Source organism: Anomalospiza imberbis, chromosome 9 (assembly GCF_031753505.1).
Source record: "Anomalospiza imberbis isolate Cuckoo-Finch-1a 21T00152 chromosome 9, ASM3175350v1, whole genome shotgun sequence".
NCBI classification, from domain to species: Eukaryota; Metazoa; Chordata; class Aves; order Passeriformes; family Viduidae; genus Anomalospiza; species Anomalospiza imberbis.
Genome location: NC_089689.1, coordinates 28,598,132 through 28,623,230, shown reverse-complemented (window position 1 = coordinate 28,623,230; position 25,099 = coordinate 28,598,132). Strand labels below are relative to the sequence as shown.

Sequence of the window (25,099 nt, the reverse complement as noted above, 5' to 3'; positions counted from 1 at the left end):
GATAATTAATTGCAGTAAATTATCACTTGGCACAAAGAAGGCATAATTCTAATTAATTTGCAACCTTTCCAGCATAACACTGAATTGAAAATGGCACTGGTGTAGTTTTTTTGAAGCTAATATAGAACTGGAGTACAAACAAGATTGTGATGCTTTCTTGTGTTTCCCTTGTTTGGAGTTGAACCGGGGTGATTCGGTCCTCTCCATACAATTGCTGTACCTCTCAGGGATGACCCAAATGGGCAGGAGTTTCCTGCACAGTCAGGATTAATCTGCCACAGCATGGGATAATATAATTATGGACAGAGATCCAGGCAGAGAACGGGTTCAGCTGGGGTTCCTTTCAGACATCAGTGCCTCGATTTGAGGATAGTCAGGGCTGCAAAGTGTCCCTTTCACTGTCCTTTAAATCTAGGCTTGGTTCAAAATGAAGGTTTGTAGTAATGTGGACAGGCCAGACTGTTTAAACAAAGCTTAGAACTGCAATGTCTGTCAAATCCATCATTTAACTTGCAAATGATTTTTTTTTTTACCTCTGGGAACACAAATTCCCCCTTGGCAACTGCAGGGCCAAGCTACATGGCAAGTCCTCTTGAGGAGATGTGATGGAAGGAGGGCTGTGGAGGCAGCCAGCTCACAGCACTGGCAGCTTTTAACTCCAAGGACTGCCGGGATGCAGTGGCCAACAAATCCATCTTAAGCAGGATGCTCAGTGAGTGCTTATGGATGAGGTGCTGTTCCTCTCTTATCATGACCAGAGTTTACGGTGAAGGTCCCCAGCTAATGATTTGTTAATGGCATTAAGATCTGGGCCCCAATCTGTGACTTTGCAAACAGCCCACAACTCTTCTGTGCCTCAAAACTTTTCGGTGTCCCTGGGAGATAATGTTTACCTCCCGCACATCAGTGTTGTGAGAATAAATTAACTTTGGGAGAATATGCTGAGCTCCTTGGAAAACAGTTACTAAATAAGTGCAAGTATTATCATATATTAAATCAGATCAGCTATTAAAAATAAGAACAAGTCCTCAGATCTGTAGTCTTCGCTACATCAGTTTCTCCTTTCTTTGCTGATTACTGTTAGCCTTGATAATAATGAACTCAAAGACGATATTAACAGCCTAACCTATACTATGATTTAATCTTGATTGCCACAGATCAAGGTTCGATTTAATTGCTCTAGAATTAATTAGGAAGCGAAACAAGTTATAAAAAAGAATTTTCTCTCTAAATAAAGAAACTGTTTACATTCAATTGGAGCTCATGTTGGAACAAATCATTAAGCTATAAAAGATTACATCTGGGCTAGAATTAAAGTCAAGCCGATTCATTAACCCAAATGGTAGCGCAGAGATTACTAACATGGTATTTCTGCTTTGGTGATCAAAGGATCAAGGATACATGACCAGATGACCCTAATTGAAGCAATCTCCACTGAATTTTGTAAATGAACTTGAAAGTACTCAGAGGATAGTTCTGTCAACGTGGAGAATAAATTTATCCTGGTAGCCTTACTTTATACATAAGGAAAGGGAAAGAAAAGATAATGGCAATATAGCAATACTGTATGAAGTACATAAAGCAAGAATATTTTCCTTGAGTTATGGAGGAACCTTATCCAAATTGTTTATAGTTGTCTGTTACAGCTTTTGAAATAAAGGGAATTTACAGTCAAAAACTTCGTTGCTATTGCCCTGTCAATGACCTCATCACACCTGACCTATAGGGAGTATCTTCTGCTGGGTTAGCCCATAAATCAGCCTGCAGGCAAGGCCTTTCCCTCAAAAGCTGAATTAGGTATGATAGTTTTATAGTGTGAGCTACTGTTCACTGGGGACTGAGTAGAATCTGCTGCCCGTATTTCACTCCAGAGTGCAGGATGGATGAACTCCAGCCTTGGTCCCAATGGGGAGAATCCAAGTCTGTGCTTCACTGAACCCCTGAACCTACAGACTCTCGACTCATCATTGGGAAGAGCTGCAGATGCTTTATCAAGGTAATGCTTGGAAGTATAAGCTCAGTTTTTTTCAAGTTTTAAATAAGAAAGATTTGGTTAAATGCTGGAAAATAATAGCAGTGTGACTTCTTTCAAGAGCCTGGTATAGACATTAGTGAAATCCTATGTATCCCTCTGTGGACAATCAAGAGTCACTGAGCATAGGAACTTCCTGAAGAGGGAGACTCTGATTCTTGGTGGAAAGGGGAGGATCTGGATGTGATAACTAGTGATGCACAAATTTCAGGGCTTGTGCTTGTTTTGAATAACCATCCAGGAGCTTTGATGCATATCCAAAGCTTATTTGGACCTCCTGGGCCCATAAATACTGGGATGGAAAATCTTGCAAGAACAGGCTCTCTCAAAAAGTTTTTTCTCTTTTGGTAGTTTGGGCAAGTATTTTCTTGTCATGCTGTAGATACAACAAAAATAGTAATGACAAGACATAAGACCTGTTCTTTAAGAGTACTTCATCAAGTCTAAATCAGGAATAGATATAAAAGCTTCTCTTAAAATGCTTTCCACATCTCCAGAGCTTCTTGTGGTTAAGAGGGACAAACTTTTAAAGTAAATGGGGAGAAATATGTCTTAGTTCTTTCTGAAGCTTAACTGCACTACAGACCTTTTGAGTTGGATACTTCTGTCATTTAATCCACTTTGGTACAATTGCTTTTGTGTATAACATACATAATAACAATGCTGCAGAGATTTTTGGATAAATGAGATTTAGATCAAGGTAGCAGGAATACTGGCATCTTCTGAAATGCTGTTTGTGTGTATGGCCATTAAATGAAATAAACCCTACCTTTCAAATGCTATGCTTTCTATGAAATCTCATGAATGTTTAAAAAACTTTTATTTGTGTATGTACCCATGTACATTTCCCTAGTTCTCCACAGGCACAAAGTAGATTATAACTGCCAAACTCTTTCAATTGGTTTTGTAGAGAAGCGTTTTTGGTTTAGCCACAAAAATATAACTAAAATATATATTATATACAATGTAGCATAACTAAAATATAGTTATGCAGAATAAAATTTCCTTGGATGATAAAGATTGGGCTCCTGAAGCTGGTAGAGGGGTCTGGCCTATATCTCAGGCTGGAGTGATAGAAAGTGGGCACCCTTCTGAGAGCTCTTTCCAGAACTGGCTGGACATGAATCATTAAATTCAGTTAGGTTTGTTTTTGGAAATGTGACCAAACTCCTGAAGCCAGGGCTGACCTTCCTATACATTTGTTTTACTATTGGCAAACAGTTAAAGTCCACACAATTTCTGAAACACCAGCTTAGGCAGGGGAGTGTTTCCTGTGACTGAGTAACCTTGGAGGACACCTAACCCTGAGGCTCAGGCCTGGTGCCGAGGCATGGGACAGCACCTGCCCCCCTCAGCACTCAGTGCAGACTCTAAGCACAAAACCTGCTTTGTAAAAGCAGGCAGTGTTTCAGAGAAAGTTCAGTAAAACAGGTCTGTTGATTAAGCCCACCACTGTTTTGGGTACAGATGTTATTGCAGGGTTGGAGGGGAAGAGGTGCACTCCACCCAGCCTCTCAGAGAAAGGAGAAAACCAGTAACCTTTTCACCATGGTAGCACAGGCTGGTGGGAGAGGCTGAAAGAGAAGGTTCTCCCTCTCCATGGTGGCTGGGGGAGAGGAATTTGGTTCTTCCAGACAGGAGTTGCAGGGGCAGATGCCCCAGGTGAAGTGCTGCCACTCCTTTTTCCTAAAGATCACTCTGAAATAATGATGGGGAGACAGCTGAAAGGCTTAAAAATTCTGGTTAATCTTTTGGCCAGCTCACTTACAGAACCATAAGCATCAAAAGTACTCTGAGTCACAGCAGCACATGGCAACTAGAATGGCAGCAAAACCTGGGGAAGGAATTCTTTTGAAGACCATGCTGGTCACAACCAAATCAACTTTTTTTTCCACAACAGAATAAAAACCCCTTGTGTCTTTTACAGGTTGAGTTTAGAAGAGCCCTGAGAAGGACCCCAGCAGGTGGGGTTCACTGCTGAGCAGGAGCTGAGCTGTAAGATGAGAATTTCTGGTTCCTCAGTGCTGGGAAAGAGGCCAAAGCCCTTTGGAACCCACAGCTAAGAACTCTTAACCTGTAGTCCAGCATAATCCCTACATGGACACAGTATCCTATAACCATCGGTCAGTTATTCTGGATGTTTGTTAAGAAGCTGTAGCCTGCTCTTTCCATCTACCTCACAGGCTGAAGTTGCTGTGTGTCTGAGCCAGCGGACCTGGCTGTGTTCCTCTCCCATGGCAGCCAGTGACCTAATCCAGCTTCACGTCCATGGGAGTGTCTCTGTTGACTCCAGCAGAATCTGGCCAGGGTTTTGGGGAGCTGGCAGAGCACATGGAGAGCAGCACACTGGGCTCTCCCAATGAGCACTGCAGCTCCTGTGTGCTGAGGGAGATGCTGTATTCCGAGGGAGCACAGTATGGCCTCTTCATAGTAGCAACATCTAAACATGGGATGGCAAGTAAATAAACCCATACGAAGCCAGCCAACGCACACAGCAAAAATTACCATCCTGTTCAGGAAGCAACAAATCAGGTCGCACATCGTTCTCAGAACTATTTAAATTGTCATTGGCCGTGTCACCCTTTCTTTTTTTAGCTGCCTCAGTAAGCCATGTTTTGGCATCTTTGTACTCAGATGGATATATCTTCAGTAGTGCACATGAAATCTAATGTGTTAGTAACTTGGGGAATAAATTTGCATCCAACACTCCATTATTTTTATCTTGTTTTTCTCTTTAACCAAGTCACAAAAAGTCTACACTTCAATCTCCAAATATTCCAGAACGGTACAGCAGAATTAGGCAAATTAATTACATATTGACATAACAGCACTAAGAATAGAGATCTCTACAGAGCTTTGCAAAAAGAGGCTTTTCTACAGATGGAAAAACTTTTACACAGAGTTAAAGTTAGTTCTGTAAAAAAAAAACCCAGAAGATGAAAACAAGTAATTCAAGTGTCTGCTCATGTAATCAGGCTTGGTTCCTTGGCTGTTTATTCCTCCAGTATTGGCTTTTGGCTGCCCCAGAATTGTCAAGTAGACTCTGGAAACTGGTGGGGCAGTGTGAAGACAAACCTTGCACAGGGTTTCAGGCATTCAAGGGATAAGACTGGCTGAAGTGCTTAAATACCAGATCTAACCAACATCCAACTGAGGCCTTTAATGGAATCAAGGTAGCAGCTCATCACTGGGAAGGCTTTGGTTTGCTGCCATCCAAGGGCAGGTGCAGAGCAAAAGACCACCCTTGTCCTCACAACCCCCCTGCCCAGAGGCAGGTAAATGCAGAACAGAGATGAACAGAGCCAAACTGACACACAATATTTGTTAATGGAGAGTTTCTAGATTTGCATGAGTGGATCTATTCCTTATTTCGTCTTCCCCTGAGGCAACCCCTCTTTCCATGTACTGTCAGAGAGCAGAGACAGCAAGTGGGGTGAGCTGTTCACTGCCATTCTCACATTCTGTGCTAAATTATACTTCCCTATTTTAGGCAATAAACGGGCAATCAGAATGCAGTTTGTGTCTCCTTGGTGTTTCTGGCATGTTGGGTGTACTGGAGTTTCTCTGGCAAAGGGACAAGTAATGTACCCACTAACTAATGAAGGACATCCAGTGAGAGCTCTCGTGTTTCTTAAAAAATAATCCTATTAGTAATCATACAGATAGCAGAGTCAGACTTTGAAATCATTCCATCCCTACAGGGAACAGGTCTGTAGAGGTATTCTCTGTGTGGAGCGGGATGGGTCAGTCCCAGTGCCTCTTCACTTTGGGGCCTCTTGTAGAGCTGTGGTGGGGTTTTGTGAGGTGTGAGTCTCACATCAGCCACTGACAGCTGCAAAACACTGCCTGGGTCTTTCAATGCAAGCCACTGCACAGCTGGGCAGTATTCCTTACATTTTTCTCAAAAAAATCTGAAGTATCTTGGGACAGGAATCTGCATGTTATGCAGGAGGAGAGATGGGGGGCTGCCCTGCCTGCCCTGAGAGCAGTCACCTTCCACACACAGCCACCCTGTCATGGTAGGGGTGGTTGGGCAGGGAACTCTCTCTGCTCCTGCCAAAATGTAAAGCTGGGCAAAGAACCTTTCCCTTTGCCTCGAGAAAGCCGATGGATGGCTGATCTCAGCTAACTGTCTGGTGACTTCTTTATTTCTCAAGGCATGGTGTTTTCAGGTGTGATGAGTAATCAACCCATTTCCTGAAGGCAGCTGAAGGCTGGGAGTGTTAGTAATGAATGTCCAGATTCAGTTTTACAGCTGCAGTGTTTTTACACAATGTTAGTAACACAGTTTGAGGGAACTCTGTAGCTGAGAGAAACAGAAGACTTTTCTGTCTCTAAAGTGAGATGTGTATCAAATATGCAGTCACTGCAGCTGATTTTAGAGATTTTCTAAAATACATGAGTTGTATATTCTCAAATATTCAGCATTTATTTTTAGTCAACTTTTTGAAACTTTAGTAAATCTTTAATAAGAATTTTGCTACTTGGCCTCCAAAGCTGCTGTAGAAGATGTGTAGAGTTCTGAAGGACAGGTGAACATGAGCTACCCTGGAACTGCAAAAAAGATGTTTTAAGGTATCTTAATTGGAAATGCTAAAAAGAATAATGTGCGTTGTAAAGAACCTGAAAAATCAACCCATGTATTTTAGCACCTGCAGGAGCTTTTAAACCCCACACCTAAACCCCCTGGACTTGATTACAGATATCTGATGAGTTAATGTATTCAATCTTTGGTCAAAAGGTCACTCCACTGAATTACAAAACATGCGTAAATTTTTTTTTTTTTTTTGGATACACATAGAATATTACTATAGCTATTACTCTGCTCTTCTGAATAGCATCAATTGTAATGCTGTAACAATCTGTGGGGGTGAGGTTTTGCAGCTGGCTTCCTGGTTTGAGCTCCTTGGAGCTCCAGGCCTGTAGTAGAGCCAAGTCCAGGCTCTGCCAGTGGTGCAGGAAGATACCCAGACTGAGCCATCAGAGATGGTGCAACTCAGTGTGACAGACAGTAATAGGTGTCTGCAGCCAAGATGTAGGTATTAAAAATAATAATTGAGATAAAGGGCACCTGTTCCAAACAGATAGCTTGAGCTGAAGATCGAGATAATGCCAGGTGATTGCATTGTACCCCAAGGAAACCATCCTGCGATGGGAAAGATGGATTGCTCCCTGGAAGTGCCCCTCTCTTCCCTGACTGCCAAAGCAGCTGAACACCTGTTTCAGGGTTGACATCTAGATGTTAGGCAGTAAATTGCAATGAAGGTGAATCCACCCTTCATGTCCAGATGAGACATGCTGCCTTTGTGCATGGAATGTACATTTGATGCAAGACCTTAACAGAGATCTACAAACAAGGTTAATGCACAGACCAGTAATTACAAAGATCATAACTCTTAGGATCTGGATGCTGCACCTCTCACACCCCAAGCCTGTGAATCTTGGAACAGGAACCTTGAGCGGGATTTTTCAGGGTGTTTAGGTTTGAAATCCTGTCAGTTTCAAGTGATTCATCCAGCTTGCTGTCAATCATTTAAACATCTAAACACTGCTGGGATTCTTTCTCTTAAAACTCTGTCTCCACTTCCCTGTTTTCAGTACAAGGATAGCCTCTACCTGCCAAGCAGGATTACTGTCCCCAGCACTTTGAGGTCTTTGGGTGGCTGATGCTGCTAGTAAAAAGTGCAGGCTGGTCATGAATTTCAGATTGTCTTGCACGTGGTGCAGTGCAGACAGCACAGCCCCCGGGCCCCGCTGTGCCGAGCACCGCCACCACCAACCTCAGACTGCGGCGACAAAATTCGTAGCACCAACTGGTCTGTGAGATCAGCTGCTCCCTTCCTCCTGGCTTCTTACTCCTTCTGGTGCGTGACTCAAAAAGGCCTGGCAGGAAGCAGCATCCAGGTAGTAATTCTGGCCTCTGTTGTACCAGCACCAAAACATTTGCTCTTTTCCTTAAAATGCAGCTTCTGAAGAGGAAAATATCCAGTTTTCTCTGTGTTGCTGGAGTGTGGCTTGAGCACTACCCGGGAGCAGGCAGGGGGATGCGGGTGGGAGCGTCTGTGCGCTGCTGGAGCCTCCCAGTCAGTTGCCCATCTCTCCCAGTAGATGATGCTAAAGCGCGATTGTTTTCAGCAATTTTAAGGAAGTGGAAGATTTTATCAGGGGAAATCCGAGGTGGTAAGAAGGCTTCTGGGGCTCAGTGCTGCAGGGGGACATACTGCAAACATCCTGAAAAATCTGTGGATCGCTCTGCTCCTGTATTGTTTTATTAACTTGAAAAGTAACAGGGTTAGAGGTTATGTGGGTATTCAGGATTTTAAGCAGGCCTATGTTAACATGTGTATTTCTGCAGTCCTTACAGCTCAAGCACAACACCATACTGTGTTACCATGCTATTTCTTGACTCTCTCGCCATCACAGAGCTCCTCACCTTCATTTCCACACCATATCCATTCCATATTTCCTGATCTATGCTCAGTCCAGTCCGACCCATTTGAGGTAAGTCATTCAGAATGAGGTATTTGACAAGAGCTGAAGCTTTCTGGTGGCTTTTGAATTGTATAGATATGTGTATTACTAGAAAGAAAGCAGTATTTTGCTTTTAAATGCTGCTAAAGTTCAGATATGTTTAAGCTCCAGATGCTCTCTGGAGCCAGAAGGGGAAATGTTTCTGGAGTGGCAAGTGTAGGCTCAGATATACATTTCCCTGGAATTTAGGAAAATTACTGGGAGTTTGGCCTAGTCATTACTTCCATTAGAATTTTTCTGAGGATTTCTATGGCAGCCAATATAATTCACTCTGAAATGAAATTTTAAAGTGCAGAGATTCATCTGGAAGTTACTTGTTCATCACGTTTGTAAAACTTCCATCTGTCCAAAATACAAACTTACACTCACTTCTTTTAGTTAGAAAAATTGCCTACATTTTTTCAGTTGGATACTTTTTTTTGTACTCCTACAGCTGAAAAGTCTTTTCTCCCCCTCTTTTAAGAAAAAAAGACAAGTTATGAGTCTCTTTACGAGACTTCTGGGGTCCATTGTAATGACACCATTTAGTTCCCAGCATCCAGGCCATTAGTCCTGCACTGATGTGCCTTAGGAAACATGCACAAGGTCCTATCTTCTCAGAAATTTAGAGCAAAGCATATTTTGGGAAAAGGATGTTCAGAAAGACAAAAGGATTTCTCTAGATGCCGTGTCTGGTTTGTGGACGGGCTCGGAGGAGAACTTGATTCTTTATCAAGGGCTGGGTCTCCTGGACCATTATTGCTGCTACATTTATACATTCATCAATTATACACCAAGGCTGTCAGGTATAACACCACCACCTCCTGCCTTCCTAAATTCCTGTAGGCAAACGTAACACGTGTTGTCAGAGATCCAGCGCTGATGTTGCCTTGTCCATGACTGATGCAGTTCCTTGGGTCAGGAGCGTATCCTGAGACAGCGAAGAACGCATCAAGATATATGGAGGGGTTTGTTTTCTTCAAAGCCCTTGGACCAGAATCAAATTGCCTGGAGGGAACTTTTAAGAGTCTTTTAGTCTCTTTTAAGGAAAGAGATTTTGCAAATATTACTGGGTTTGCAGTTTTCTTGCACTGACTGTTGGGTTTTCTTGGATTCTCCAGAGATGCTGTCTATCTGGTGTACACTGCAAGCAGCCACTGCAGAGGCTGTTTAATAAATGGAGATGTATCCCCTGCTGTCTGGAGATCATTCTCATCAAACTGGGCTTATTTCTTCACCCACCTTGGAAAAAGGTTATCAGTGGGAATTGGACAGATGGAAGTTTTACAAAGGTGGTGAACAAGATGAACTCAGTTCTATGTGGGCTTTTATGGTGATGGATTGCTTTAGAGCAGAAAAGTTTACTGACAGCAAACTGCAAGAGAGCTGGAAATCAGCCTGATGGGCTCTTGGATCAAATTCTGAACTAAAGGAGCTGTATTTTCCTTTTGGGATAGGGAGACATCAGCAAATATAAATGGGCAGAATGGATAGTGGGATTTGTAGAGAAACTCCAGGAGAAAGATCAATAGTTACATGAAGTGGCAATGAATGTGAAGTACAGCATGAAAAATCTGACATTTCTCTTTCCATCCTAAGTGAGGCAAAGTATGAAATTCAGTATGTAAGAGAAAAATGGGATTTTTCTCTGTTGTCAGTGACCCTCAATAGCTTTTACAAGTGGAGTTATTTAAAAAGAATGGCAAGACCTTACTTCACTTTGGACTGTTTCACTATTTGAGAGACTGGGAAAAGAAGGATAAATATGGCTCATACAGACTTTAAGGCAGCTAAATACAATTCAGAGTTACATGCAGCTATTAGAGTAAGTATAAGGTATTATCTTCTTCAAAATGGCCAAAGAAAATAAAATGGGAACCTCCAAGCAATAGTATTCTGACCTCACAAAATGCCTTTGTCTAATTTAGACTGCATTAGCAATTGTGTTCTTCACAAAATCTGTGGTAGGAGAGGGGAGGATTTATAGACAGCATTATGTCCTTAAGGGATTCACACAGTGAAATTATCAAATGCATTAAAAATACAAAATTAGCACTTTTCATCCATAAATTTCCAAAGTTGTGTTTTAAAAGGAGGACATTACCTAACTCCATGTGAACTAAATAACTTTAAATCAAATGAGACAATTTATGTTTGGAAGATGTTTATACTTGAAATAAGAGCCTCATTTAGAATATTTCTGCCTTTCTCTCATACTGATTTATCTCCCAGATTTGTGGACATCACTCTTATTGGTAGAAGTCAGCATTTGTTGTGTTTTGCAATGCAAAATTCTTTTCATTCCCTAACACTAGAACAATATTTCATTGAATTGCTCTGGTTTATTAGACTAGTTGCACAGATGTCCTCTCTTCCTGAGCCAGATGTACAGAGTGCTGCTTCCAGCTTAGCCCAAACTGGAACATGTTGACAGAATAACATAACTGAGACCAGACATATTGCATTTTACACTAAAGGTCATGCAAAAAGTACAGGCTGCATATAGCATGGGCTGTTTTACATAAACACACATTTGGTTCAGCTTTGGTATAGGGATTACTGAAAGAATGCTCGGAGAGGACACACTATAAAGCAGTTGGAAGGATCTGGCTGTTGTTGAATAAATTACCCCAAAGTGGTACATCTCTGTCAGAACAAGTGTGAAGGGCTCTTTGCAAAAGGAGGTGAGAGAAAACTCCCTCAGAGGCAGAAGCTACTTGGCAAGTTGAACAGGAGATTTCCCAAGGACTTTTTCAGTGCAGTGGAATTGATTCAGTACTGTCCATAACTTGCTAATAGATTTCACCAGCAAAAAGCACTCATGGAGAATAAGAAATCAAATTGCCCGGCAAGGAAGTTGTATGAATGCAGGCAAAGCCAGGGTGTTCTCAGTGGCTGCACTATCTGTTTGGATGAGAGCTTGAGGGAAGCATTCATGGAACCAGATGTTATAGATGGGGAAGGATTGTCCTTCAGAGCAGCCACAACTTGAAATGCTTATATGTCACATTCACATGAGCTGAAGAAGCAGACAAGGACCCGGAGCCAGATTAGTTCATACAATCACAGAATGGTTTGGCTTGGAACAGACCTCAAAGATCATCCAGTTCCAACCCCCCTGCACTTCTACTACAGCAGGCTGCTCCAAGCCCCTTCCAGCCTGGCCTTGGACACTTTCAGGGATGGGGCAGCCACGGCTTCTCTGGACAACCTGTGCTGGGGCCTCCCCACCCTCACAGGGAAGAATTCCTTCCCATGCCCCATCGAATCCTACTCACTGTTAGTATGAAGCCATTCCCCCTTGCACTGTCACTCCAGGCCCTTGTAAGGAGTCTCTTTCAATTTTTCCTTTAGGTTCATTCAGGCACTGGAACGCTGTAGTTAGGTGACCCCAAAGCCTTCTTACCTCCTGTTCTATTAAAAGGGTGCAAAACCAAACTAGGACCAAAATTCCCAACATTTCTTTGTTAACTGGCTTGGTCTCAAGTGGTAGAAATCTTGAATGGCACGTGCTGTGCTGCCCTCAATCCCGGTGATTGGAGAAGGAGCAAACCCCCTCTGAATTCTGGAATTCACCTGTGTCTTGCAGCAGGTTTGTTTTGTCTGTTTGAGTTTTTTGTAGGCAACTTAACCCCTCTCACTTTTCTGATCTGAAAACTGATGTAACCATTACCTTCCTAAGGATTCTGTTCAGTTTAATTAATTAGCGTTCATGAAATCTTTGAATTATAAGTACAGTACGGACTGTAAGTGCCAAGGATTACTGGTACTACAAACAAATGAACAACAGCGAGTGACTATAAGCACACTGCAAAGGAGGAATGTCATTAAGGAAAGAGGTCCCATTTCAAGCTGCCAAATACAAAGGAGTGAGTCATTTATTTTCAGTATGAAAAACATCTCAATGTTGTTCTTTAAGTGATTCTGCTTATGATCATTACTCCTTAGCTAACTGCTAAAAATATTTTGAAGTGGTGACACGGTCTTCTATTCCCACCTAGAAATGCGGAATAAAGAGGAGAGGAAAATAGAAAAATAAAAATAGCTGAAGAAGGCATGTCTGCTTTGCCACATGCTAAATTCAGTATTTTTTTTCTGATGCATAGTTCTGCCTTTTTTTTTCCTGAAGACATCTCTGTGTGTGTGAGGACTGTACTGTCCCATGCTTTGTTGTTACAGTCTGACCAAGATTTATGAGTTGGTAGCTGTCTAAATTCTGAATCACAAAGCATCGTTTTTGTTCTCTGCTGACCTTAGCTGTGACCTCTGGGACTGCAGGCACAGAGAAATGTGTGACTTGGGTACAGTCAGGCAGGGTAACGCAATCTGCTGGCACTGCTAAAGCAGTGTCACGTTTCTGTGACACAGTGCATTAAATGGGCCTGCAAAGGAATAGCAAAGGGTAAAAGAGGCAAGAGGAATTTCTGTCCTAAACATTTTCAAGCAATGCCCTGGCTCTCTGGGATATGTTCAGGACACCCAGTCACAAATGAACAGATTATGAGTTGAATTATCAGGTTAATTTAGCACACAGTGTTCTGGTTTTTGCAATAGTTGTAGTTTGAAACAAAACTGGAAATTCTGCTACCTGAGGTTTTGGAGAAGAGGATGTGTATGGATACATATACCTACTTATTTTATTCATTACAATGTGGAGTGTATTTGCTGTGCATGTTCTGTTCAATGAGGTGCACAGAGCAGGTTGGTCTCTCCCCACTGTGCTCCTGCCTGGCTGCCAGAGCGCCCAGCCATCCTGCACCACAAGGGCTTTTCTCATGCACTGCCTCATCTATACAGCACCTGTGTCTGGTCCTTGCAACAGAAAGTACTTTAATATACAGCAGGGCTGTCAATACATAAGGTTATTGAGATGTTTTAACCCTCTGAAGAAGAATCTTCTTCCAGAGAAGGCACTAGAGAGGCTTGTTTAAAACTGGAGTAGCACAGTGGCAAATTGGACTCAGATACCCAGTAGGAATTGTCTCCATTCCGTTCTCTCATGGAGGCTGTGACAAATGGCAGCCAAACCCTCTGGATGATGCTGCACGAATTGGCTGAGACAGAGTCATTAGGAAAACATGGGTTTGCTGAGCTCACTAAGTGACAGGGCTGTGTAATTCACAGGGCACAGTGGCCCAGCAGGCATCACTTGGAGAGCTAAGAAAATCCTTCCTGCTCTGTGATAGACTGAGCCTATCATCTTCTGTTTGGGAAAGAAGTGGCAGCACTTGGCAAGGAACTGGGGGCTCACAGAAACAGAGGAGGCAGAAAATAAAATTTCAGAACTATATTTCTGATCAAGTCTGTTATTTGCTTCACATATGAATTTGCCAATCAGTAAAAATTGATTTTACCCTCAGAGCACTGAGTGTTCTTCATTTGAATTTAGCTTTGAATATTTGCTGTTGGAAATTTGTCACAAAAGCCTTTGGCTGGGACATGTGGCCTTTTACCTTGCTGATTCCAGAGGACAGTGGCTGCTGGTTATTAGGGATTAATTTTTCCCATGTGATAGTGGTTTGGAGAAGAGCAAGACATAACTTGGAGGTCTAAAGAGCTCTTCTTGCCTCTACTATTTTCAAAGCTGTAATTCTGGTCCTATGTGGAAGTGACAGAGGAGAAACTGAAAATTCCATGGCTCCTACAGAGGACAAGCCCCTTGCAGCACAGGCACCTTTCTGGCAGGTGTGAGGTGAAGGTGATTGAGGAGGTCAGAGTGGGATCCCTGCTCTGTCCCTTCCCACACCTTTAGTGCATTTAGAGAAGAAAAATTCTGGTCTTCAGCTCTGTCACTCAAAGATTTCTTTGCAGAACTATGTTTCTTGCAAAATAATTATAACTGCAAATTAGGAATGGGGGTGTTCAGCACCTCCTTAAATCTCCCTCATATGCATCTAAAATAAAATGAGTGTTGCAAAACTATTGTAACCTTCTGGTATAGGTTCAAATCAGACATGAAACTGAGATGCTTGTTTAGTAGGAGCAAGAACTGTATATGCTTGATTTACTGCCCTTTTCTAATCCCAGCAAACCTATTTTCTGCACTAAACAGTCCAGGGTATTTGCATCAACTTTAAATGTACAACTCAAATAAAGCACGGCTGATCTTAGTCACACCAGGCTTTCCTAGCACAGCTTTTGGCCCTGTGGGGTGCCATGCCCTTGACTCACAGGGGTGATGAGAAGACATCACAGCAAAAAGCATTCTGGGGTGACACCTGCATGAATCGAGGGACATTTTCCCATTGCCCTCTATGGATCAGTTTGGTTCAGACCAACATTTCCCAGAGCTTGGTGGGCAAAGTGCAAGGGGACAAGAGCAGAGGCACACAAGCCAAAATTCACTGAGTTGGTGAATTATGGTTTTGTTTGATAGTTACAGGATTCATCTTTTCTCAAAAATGTTGCTGCTCTGAAGTTCTCTAATTGCAGATGGATATCCAGGGACAGGCAGAGCCTAATGTACCACACCAGCCTTACTATCTAGACTGTAATTTCTTTCTGGAGAAATTACTTTTCAGAATTCAGTGGGCTTTGCTTTTATTTAAAGGTATTTTCTGACGGCCTTTTTAAGAGAGTGGATCCCAAAGCTCTAAAATCTCATTTTGGATGTTCAGCTAAGTTACAAAAAAGAGGGGTTGAAATCAGTGTGACAAATTCTTTCCTAAGAAAGTGAGTGTTTGAGTCATTCTGAGTAATAGCCACATTATGGATGGCCCAACTCTATAATGCCTGGGTCAAGAGCAGACCAGAGTCTAGCTGAAATCCTGAGATACCATTTAAACATAAATAACAGTTATGATCTTCATCATGACTGGAGTCTTCAGCAAGGAAAGGGAGAAGTACTGAATGGAAAATATTACTGTCAGGGTATATTTTACTACCTGAAGTATTTTATTGGCTGCTTCAAGGAAATCAATACCTTAAGTAAGCACAATTACATTAGGAAAAAAAGAGATTATTATATGCATTCCTGTGTGTTAAGATCCTGCTGTATGTTTTATGTTACATGCAACTTGTTGAGCTGGTTAGGGTTTAGGAAATGCTTGAGAAAAGGAAATGATGTTGACATTTGCAATTCATTTATAAAACAGATGCAGAAACTGAAGGTTAAAGAAAAAGATTTGTCTAATTATATGATGGCATAAAAATTGGAATAAAATGAGAAATAAATCATAGGGGCATATATGGAAAATAAATGCATTAAAGCCAATTTAAAATTGGGAAGAATAATTCAAAAGGAGGAAACAAATGCAAAACTAGGCAACACAATATATAGCATGGATGTGCCTGGACTTTAAATGGAGTCAGGATGGCCTTGTATTTCTGCACTTCACTGCAGAATTCACCAGGGCAAGGACCTAACCCCAAACATTTGCACAGGTTTAAGCAGGGTACAGAGGGCTTACACTCCACGTTTTAGAAACAACACAAGTACCTATTAATGTTCCAAATGTATATTTCTATACTAACTTCATTACTGTGAATTAACACATACAAGTCCTACTTATTTCCAACCATAACATAATCAGAATTTCCTGAGCAGCTCCCAATAAAATTGATGGCATCCTTAGCCCAGCTTTGAGGTATCTCAGTGTAGATATACATGTTTTAAGGACTTCTGGGTCATCATATGGTCCGTAATGTATTTCCTCCCATGGTTAATCCCTCAGATGCCATGCTACGTTTGCCTTGAGGCTTGTTTCAAGGTCTTGATTAACGCCACCACTCCATGCCTAGTTAAGCTGGCAGAAGCCTGTTCTGCAACCAAAATGGGTTTCCTGTCTCCCTGTGCTCTCCAGATGGTTGTTTGTGCTCCCTCCCCCTGTGTCAGCACAGGTGTTTCTCCGACCATGCAGTGAGAGATCAGAAAACTGATCTCAGTGTAAACTGACCTGGTTTAAAAAAGAAATGCCTGGTTTTCTGACAGGCCATTTCCTTGCCTGGATTCACTGCATGAAGAGGGAGTGATGACAGGGCTCCTTCTCTCTCAGCTGCTTTGGAAGTCTGGGGAAGTGCCTGAAAATACTTGTGCAGTCTCCAGGTATCAGTGTTCACCTGGATCATGGACCTCCTTACAGACCTGCATGAGGAGAACATTCACCCACCACCAGTCTGCTGAAGAAGCAGCTTCTTCTGCCCATATTGGCCATATAAGCAAGGCCCTGTGAGATTTGCAGCCACTGTTTGTTAGAAATTGCTGGTGCATATGCTCTTCCCTCAAGGTGAGGGAAGTCCTTACGATAGAAATCAACCCAAATTTTGCCACTTAATACGTTCTAATTGGAGACCTTTAAAATTTGGGAAGGTTTCTCACTGGTGAGGTTCTAGGCTGCAGTAGTATACTGTCAGCTGCATAGGAACAACTTGATACTTCCGCACCAAAATCCAAATCTCATTGTCTCCTGTAGGCACTGCAGTTCCTTTTCATTTCCTTTAGCTTAGGAGCAACCAGTTTATTCCCTAAAGGCCGGATTCGGTCCACTGGGAAAGATCATCCAGTGTGAGAAGAGATTTCTTGGTGGCCCCAGCTTGTTTACAGACCCCATTTTTCATGAGCACAGTGATTTTCCACCTCGCATCACCTGAAGTGTCCGCCACAAGACACGGCCAGGTCCCTGTCCGTGACGTGACAATGGCACATCTCCCCACGTGATGGCATCGTGCAGGGAAGTGAAATTGTACAGCCAGGTGCTGACTTCATTTTCTGTCACATGACTGATTACACTGCAGCAAATCACCTGACCTAGCTTTTCTCATTGAAAGTGAAAACTATCACGTTGTGCTGGATATGAGCATTTTAGTCAAGTGGGAGCTACAGCTTCGGCCGTTGTAAGCAACAGCTCTCAGTTCTGGCTTCTCTATGTGCTTGTGGTTCCCACACGTCCTCATTGGGGTTTATTACCTGCGCTAGGCTTCAGCAAGTTTTATCTATAAGATCCTGCTTACCCTCACATGGCTGGGCACAAGGCTTTAGAAAATGGGGAAGTGTTTGGGCATCTCTTGCATATGGAGTGGCACCGAAGCTATTCAGATGACTGGCATTCCTATTGAAAGGACAGAAGATGAAGATGAATGCAATTCAAATTTTTGGGTTGATGATTTGCATTTTAATTGGGTGCTATCCCAACTCTAACAGCAAAATCTGTATATTGACCTGAAGTGTGCCTAGAAAGGTTTTAAATACTAATTTGATTAGTTTATAAAAAAAAAAAAAAAAACAAACCTGTTGTAGTACACAGCTTCCTACCCAAATATCAACAAGGCTTTTAAGTATTTTTCAGCTTGATTCCCTGACATCAGCGATCAGTATTTCTTAAACACTATGCAAAGATTGTAGAGGAGAGTCTGGCTGGTTTTGGACTCAGGTGTGCTCCAAAATATTCTTCTTGTTCCTTTGGGCCCTGATTTGGCACAGGTCCAGAATGACACAAGCTTCTGATGTGGAAGCCGCTCCCACCCTTGCGGCTGAGCCGGGTGCTCCCGGCCCCCAGCGCAGAGGACATTCCCTGCACTCCTGGTGGCATCGAGCGGGCGGGAGCAGGGCCATGTCCTTCGTGAGCCTGCTCACCCTGCACTCCTGCCACGCTGAGATGCATCGCTGGTGCCTGGAAATGATGCTGGTGTGGAAGGCGGCAGAGCCAGAATGCAGCCGCTTCTCTTATAAATGAACGTGAGCTGGTTTGATTAGGGGTGCAGCAGAGGCATCTGCGTGTGGCCTCCCTAGCACAATATCTGAAATACACCGTCAGGACTTCACCCCCCTTCCGATGTGTTATACTTAATGAAGCCACATGCTTTTTTCTTAAAATAATAGAAACTGCATCAGGGAAAGAAGGTAAAGCAACAACAACAAAAAAAGAAATATAAGATGAAACAGGCATATTTTAACAAAGACCAAAACTCTTTCAAGTCTTTGAACTTTTACGAAAGAGAGTAAAGGCAAAATGAATCATCGACATTATAATAATTAGCTCCATTTACAGGCTTTTGTGGAAGGTCTTTTTTCTCTTGAACAGCTATTTTGGAATTCAAATTCTATTTTTGCTCTTTTTTTTTACCTGCTTTTGAGGTAAAGCGTGAAATTTCCTTTAAATGCCACCCCATAGTAGTTCATCCTTAGGATATTGTTTTAAACATAATTGAATTGCTGGGGTACATTAAACATTGCAGCGTTTTAAGCAGGGGAAATAATTTAATGATGTGGTCTTTAAGACAGTTAATTAGCCTAGCATGTATGAAAGTGTAACAAGAACACCACCTACTGTAAAAGTGAATGTTCTACACTCAGAAGCACTAATTCCTGATAGCTTCACCCCGCATGGAAATCATTAACCCCTTTTTTGTCAAATGTTTTTAGGCAAAATTACTGAGTTTGGAATTGGTGATTGCGGCTCTTGCCTACATTAGCCAGAGAAAAAATCTAAGAGGTAAAATAAATCACAATCGGTTTAAACATCAGGTGCCATCCTTTCTGAAAAGATTATTCTGGGGTCTGGTACAAGTCATTTTCATAATGATGATGGATTTTTTTAGCTGGAAATAGTAAGGATTTAAACAAAATTTCTGGTGATGTCAGCACAGTTTTTAGAAAATTGCTTGTGGTGACCCTTCTGCAATATTGCTGTGCTGCTGGCTTGATTTATTCACCATAGGATGGGCTGGAAGGGACAACATCCAGCACTCACTCTGTGGCCTCAGCAGGAGGTGGCAGAGGTCACAGTGTAGGGAAATTTCAATGGTCCCTCCATAGGTCTTGAGCTCTGTGTTTTTGAGGACAGCCAGCAGGATCTGCATCTCCTGTGCAGCCTGAGCCGGTGGGGAGCTGAGTCCCACCGAGCACCTTGGGGTCCAGGAGCTCTCCACTCCCAGAGAACTGCTGGCACTTTGCAGCATTTGCCCACTCATCCACATTTGTCTCAAAGCAATGCAGGACAGAGGCTTCCCAAAAAAGTCTGCAGGATTGGACCACCCGGAGTTTTCAAAAGACCATCTCCAGCTTTTATCAGAACTCACACAAAGCATGGTATATCTTCATCTTTTAAGCTTTGCCTCTTTATCATGCAGTAGCAAAGCCGTGATATTAAGTGGCTGTAATAACACTCCAGGTTTGAAATCCCCAATCTTCAGGGCACTTTTGCCTCTCACATGAAAGCTACTTACAACTAGTAATAAAGGGCCACAGAGCTTCTGATTTTCCATATTGCTGGGACAGTTGTGACACAGTTCAATGAGATGATAACGCCTTCCACTAAGTGGATCAAAAAAGGAGAGAGAAATCTGATGGGGGGAAACAGTGAGGGAATTCTTCAGGGAACAAAGCATAGTGCTGGCCCTGTTGAAGGTAGTAGAGGTGTTGCTCTTATTTCCAATAGCTCCCGATTTTACTCAAAGTCACTTTCTGCTTTTATGTCTGCTGCTGAAAGTGTTGAGCACAGCAGAATTTTCTCTTCCAGTCAGAGAGCAAATTTCGTGGTTTGCAAAGCGACGCTGAGCACTGGCAGGGATGGGAGCATTCCTGATTAAACAAACTCCCTAATAGACCAAGTCTTGCACTGCTAAACTCGCATGCATTATTGCACAGGAGGCCGAGCATATTTCAGCCACAATGATGGAGTGGGCAGCACTCTGTCAGATCAATTATGTACAAGGCCCATCTTCTCTATGATTCCCTCGATTTTTCCTCCTGACAGTTCACCTTGTGCCCAACCTTCTGTTCTCATAGAGAAAAACCTGCAGACAATGGAAAACCTAAGGCTGTTTTTCCTCGCCACTAAATGGCATAGAGTAACTCTTTCCTGTCAGGTTCCTCATGAATTTTCACACAAATTTATCTTCCCCAGTTTATGGGATTTATAGCCTTTCTATGTCTTTCTTTTTTTTTTTTTTTGGTTCTCTTTGGTAATGTCACGAAGACAGTGAGTGCACACTGGAGTGGTCCCTGCCCATTAATAGCACTGCAGCTCCTCCAGCCTGCTCCAGCCTCAGTGATGAGCAGCTGTGCTCAGAAATTGCCCATGTCCCATCCCAGGACAGGAGACCTGGTCTGTGCTGGGTTATGGCCTATTCCACATCCTGCCTATGCAAAGGGCACTGAGATCAGGCTTTAGCAAATGTTTCTTTTCATGACAGAACACACCATGGCATACGAATCCTTGGAGAGACTGTTCAGTTGCCAGTCAATTATCTGATGCAAGTGGCCTCAACCATTTATAATCAGTTCTGCCCTGCAGTATTTAATTTAAAGAATGAAGCTGAATTAGTAAGTGAGGACCAGTATTGGACATACTGCCCAGATTAACTCAAAGCAGATTTCATGAGTGAGGTGCTGAGTAAAAATGAACTGAGTGGTGTGAGCTGGGGCAGCTGCAGAGAAGAGAACTGAACTGAAGCTGCTGCCTCATCTTTCTCCATCCTGGAAATCAAACTATACAGTTGGGTCAGCAAAATAAGCTCCACGGTGTCAAGGCTGAAGAATACCAGAGAAAGAGAGCAAAGAGAGAAGTTGTTGAACAGCTTAGGCAAAGTTTCTTTTATTCATTCTGTGCAGAAGGAGGAAATATTAGAACACATGTTGAATTCCTGTGAACTCACTTGCGTGCAAGCAAAGCCAGCACAAAGCTCAATTAAGCAATCAAGTCCATTGTTACAGGCAGGGTTAGATTCCCCATCTATCAGAAGGAGAAGTAGTACCAAAGGGAAACAAAGCTCAGACAGCTGTGTGTGTACAAACACAAACCAGAAGTGATGGCTATCAGGGGCCTCCTGGAGCCCGTACAACACACTGGTGGTGGGAAGTTCGGGACCCTTTCTCTGCCTTTGGTGGAACTGTTGGAGCTATCTCTGCGGATGAAGCTTCAAATGAACAGTTTTGGCTTAGCTAAACTGTTCCAAACAGCCAGTGTTTGTGATGTGTGCAAGAGGAGAGAGCTCCACACTGCCCGCAGGGGAGAGGAGCTTTCTTGGAGTTGGTGCAAAGTGCATTAAAAGCAGCCAGAGCAGTCGAGAGCCCTGGGGAATTGAGGCTGCAGACATTGCTCCAGCCAAGAATACCAACACATTTTTTTGGTTCAGATTGATATCTTCCACAGATCCCTTGTCTTCCCAACAAACTAACTTTCTTTCCTAACCTCCCTCTCCTCAAAAGACTGTCAGGGCAGAAATTAAGCTGTTTTTCTGCCAGTGTCATTTGAACCTGGGGAGAATTCAAGGTCCTGATAATGTGGCTTTTTTTACTTCTTGCTATTTTCCATTTTACTTTGATCTGAAGGGTTCTGCTCTCACTTTCCAATCTCACTTGATTCTCCCTCTCTAATGAGAATCCAGGTAGTAGATATATTATGTGATATACTGTATCAAGCAGTCACAACACTGCGGGATCACCATGTTATAAAGACTACACGTGGCAAGTGCAAGATTTATCCTTGGGAAGTCATTACATTCTTTGATTGAGAAATAATACCCTCCAAGACAAACTTAACATTTTGGTCTCTAATACCCAAATTGATTTAAAAAGGAGATGGTACATAATAAAAATTCAAGTTTCAATAGCTAAGAAATACACAGTAAAATGTTTTCAAATGTATGTAACTGCTGTTTTGTGGTATAAAATGTTTTTTTATAGCTACTTGATCATCTTATCAATGACTAGAGCAGAATAAGTTACATCTTTAAAGATACCTCTTGTATCTTTAGCAACAAAGAGCAATGAGTCTTTTCTCAGTGGAAAAGGTCAGTCCTTTATATGATCTCTGATATTTAAGGTTTTAATTAGAGATCAACTCTGTAATGATGGTGCCTGATGGTGCAGTGCTCTGTGTTGTAAGGCTGACTGCAGACAGTCTGAGTCCTTGAATGCTTTTACTTCCTATTTGGGCATGTTTCCAGTAAACACCTAGAATTTCAGACCACTAGGTGAAGTTACAACCTCTGACCATGATTCCAGTGAAGAACAGTGAAAAAAAAAAAAAACTATCAGCTGGAATCTAGTGCTGAAACAGAACAAAGTTTACCTGAGCATTATGAGGCACTGACTGGAGAAGATTTAACCCTGCTGGAGATCTCTTTAATTCCAGTTCCTACCACTCCTGCCTTTCTGCAAGGTGCACTTTGGAAAGAAGGGGCCCAATAACCTACATTACAAGTGAATTTTTCAATCTGACAGCTCACTCTCTCTGACAGCAGTGCTGTGACAACACGTCTGGGTCAGATTCAACACGATTATGTAAGCCACCAACCAAACCTTTTTTTGAATACATTAAAGGCTGCTTAAGTACAAAACCCACCCATGCAAATCTTAAAATGCAGGGAAATATTTGGCTAAGGAGAGCTTTGGACACCCCTTGGTGCCCACACATTATAGCAAGCAATCACACCGAGAAACAGCCTCCACAAGAAACTCTTTGCATTTCCAGCATCCAAGAAATCTAACACATGCCCAAATTCCTCTGCAAAAGGAACAAACCTCTGACCTCAGCTGGAAATTGGCACTGCCAGCTTTGGAAGGGGAAGCTCTGACTGCTGGCACCTTTTGGTTGGAAGTAGACAGAGGAGAGAAATCAGATCTAGGAAAACATTTGCCTGGACAATGTGGGCTTTTTTCCAGTCTACAGCATAATGAACAACATTTCTTAAATCAGTAGTTTGTATCCAGGACTGGAAATGGCATCTTTGGTTTCTGGGAAAGGGATGAAGATGGTAGGACTCAAAGTGAGAGACCCCTTCCCTTCTGGCAGGGCTCTGGTAGGTTTTGGCCACAGGTACCAGGCAGATGGTTGGTGTGACTGGAAGCTCAGCCATTTCTTTTGAGTTGAAATCCTTTCCCAGTGCTTCTGGAGCCTTTCAGCTGCATTTTATTTCTGACCTGACCATTCTGAGCTTGATTTAAAGAGGGCACTCATAAGCAGAGAGAAAGGCGTTCACAAAGGGCTTCAGAGAGCTTGAACTTGTTTAATATTAGCACCTCAGAGGCTTCCTGTGCAGGCAGCATTTCACAGCTCCTGAAACAACTTTTCATGCCACTGGTCCATCATCTTGTGCTACAGCCATTTATCCAATCCAGCCATCAACCTGTGTCAGGGAGAACTGGGGACACGGCGGAGCCGGGAGGGAAACCGCGCTTGGAGGAGCCACGCTCAGAGCTGCGCTTACGGCACAGGGACTGGATGCTCTGGGTTTGAGTGGCACTGGCAGGGCTGGCTCCAGGCCAGGCACTGCGATGGCCTGAGGGACACGTCCCTGTGAGGACAAGGGCTCTCAGCTCCCGAGGAGATATCACTTATGAGGCATAATTCATGCCCTCAACAGTGGCCTCTCTCACCTGAATGTCATGTCAGTGTCACCAGTTCTTGCTGAATATGGAGCTCAGCAGTTCCTGGGAGCATCTGCCTGGAGGCAGGATATCGCTTATCAGCATCTTGGTTCTTTAGGAGGCTGATTCTCCAAACTGCTGCTGAGCTGTTACCCAAAGGCTTTCAGTTGAGAGAGAATGAATTCTTTTGAACTCCACTTGTAAAGGGCTGCTGATTCCTAGGCCACCAAGTCAAGATACCCAAACCAGCTGTGACTCTGCCTGTGCTCCCTGGAGGCAGAACTGAGCTACCAGATGTATAAGACAGGAAGACTGAGCAGAGAAGACCACTCTAGTAGGACACATGGGCAGGAAGGGATATTACTCAAATGAAGTCACCTCGGTACCATCCCACAGTCATTAACAATACTTAAAAGAAATTAAACTGAAAGAAGATCAGTTCCTGTGATGTTGAAAGGATGCAGAGACAAGGAGCTGCTCACAGAGGCACTGATGTAGCTGCGAGCATCGTACCAATTCCTCTAGTCAAAGGAAAGTTAATTTACTCAGGTGCTGTCTCCCTTTCCTTAAAATGGGACATGGTGGCAGATCTTGCACAAAACTTCTAGGGATAGTGGAAGTACTTTGGATCTGCAGACTTTGCAGATCTAAGCAGACTTTGGCCCCTCTGGTTTTAAATGCTCCAGGAAACCTGCACTTCTCATGCAGAATAAAAAATGGTCACAATACTGAATTTCATCATTTCCTCATCATTCACTGAGGCAAAGAAAACACACATTGTGCTGTTTTAGAAAGGAATACTCTCCTTGGGGCTACCAAGTAAGAACATCATGTTTCATATATGTGATATGCAAGGTATTTGATTATTTGTAAAAATCCCTGTGATTCAGCAGCACTGTGGGCTCTGTGAATCTGGGGGTGACGTGAAGGGATGTTTATCTGAAAGTCTTGTCTCCCTCAGCAGCCCACATTGTCTCTAATTCTCAGAGAACCGCTTCCTCTCTTCCAGAAACAAGATCTTTCCTGCACAGCCTGGTTCCTGTACTCTACTGACCTCCCTGCCTGGGATGTTGAGGAGGTTACACATCAGTGTAGGAGTTAGGTTCAAGTATGAGTTCTCTGACAGGGTGTAAATTTTGTGAGGTATGAGTTACAGATGTGAAAATACAGTTATTTGTTTTCTTGTAAAATCAGCTAGTGTTGCTGCTGGTTAGGAAGAGAAATTCACCCATCACCTGTACCAAGTA

General features: G+C 42.8%; 1 protein-coding gene across 11 annotated transcripts in view; it reads right to left on the bottom strand.

Annotated features, from left to right (window-relative positions):
• NFIA (nuclear factor I A) overlaps nt 1-25,099 on the bottom strand; it is a 409,015-nt gene that overhangs the window by 277,163 nt on the left and 106,753 nt on the right. The gene's annotated exons all lie outside the window — the stretch shown is intronic.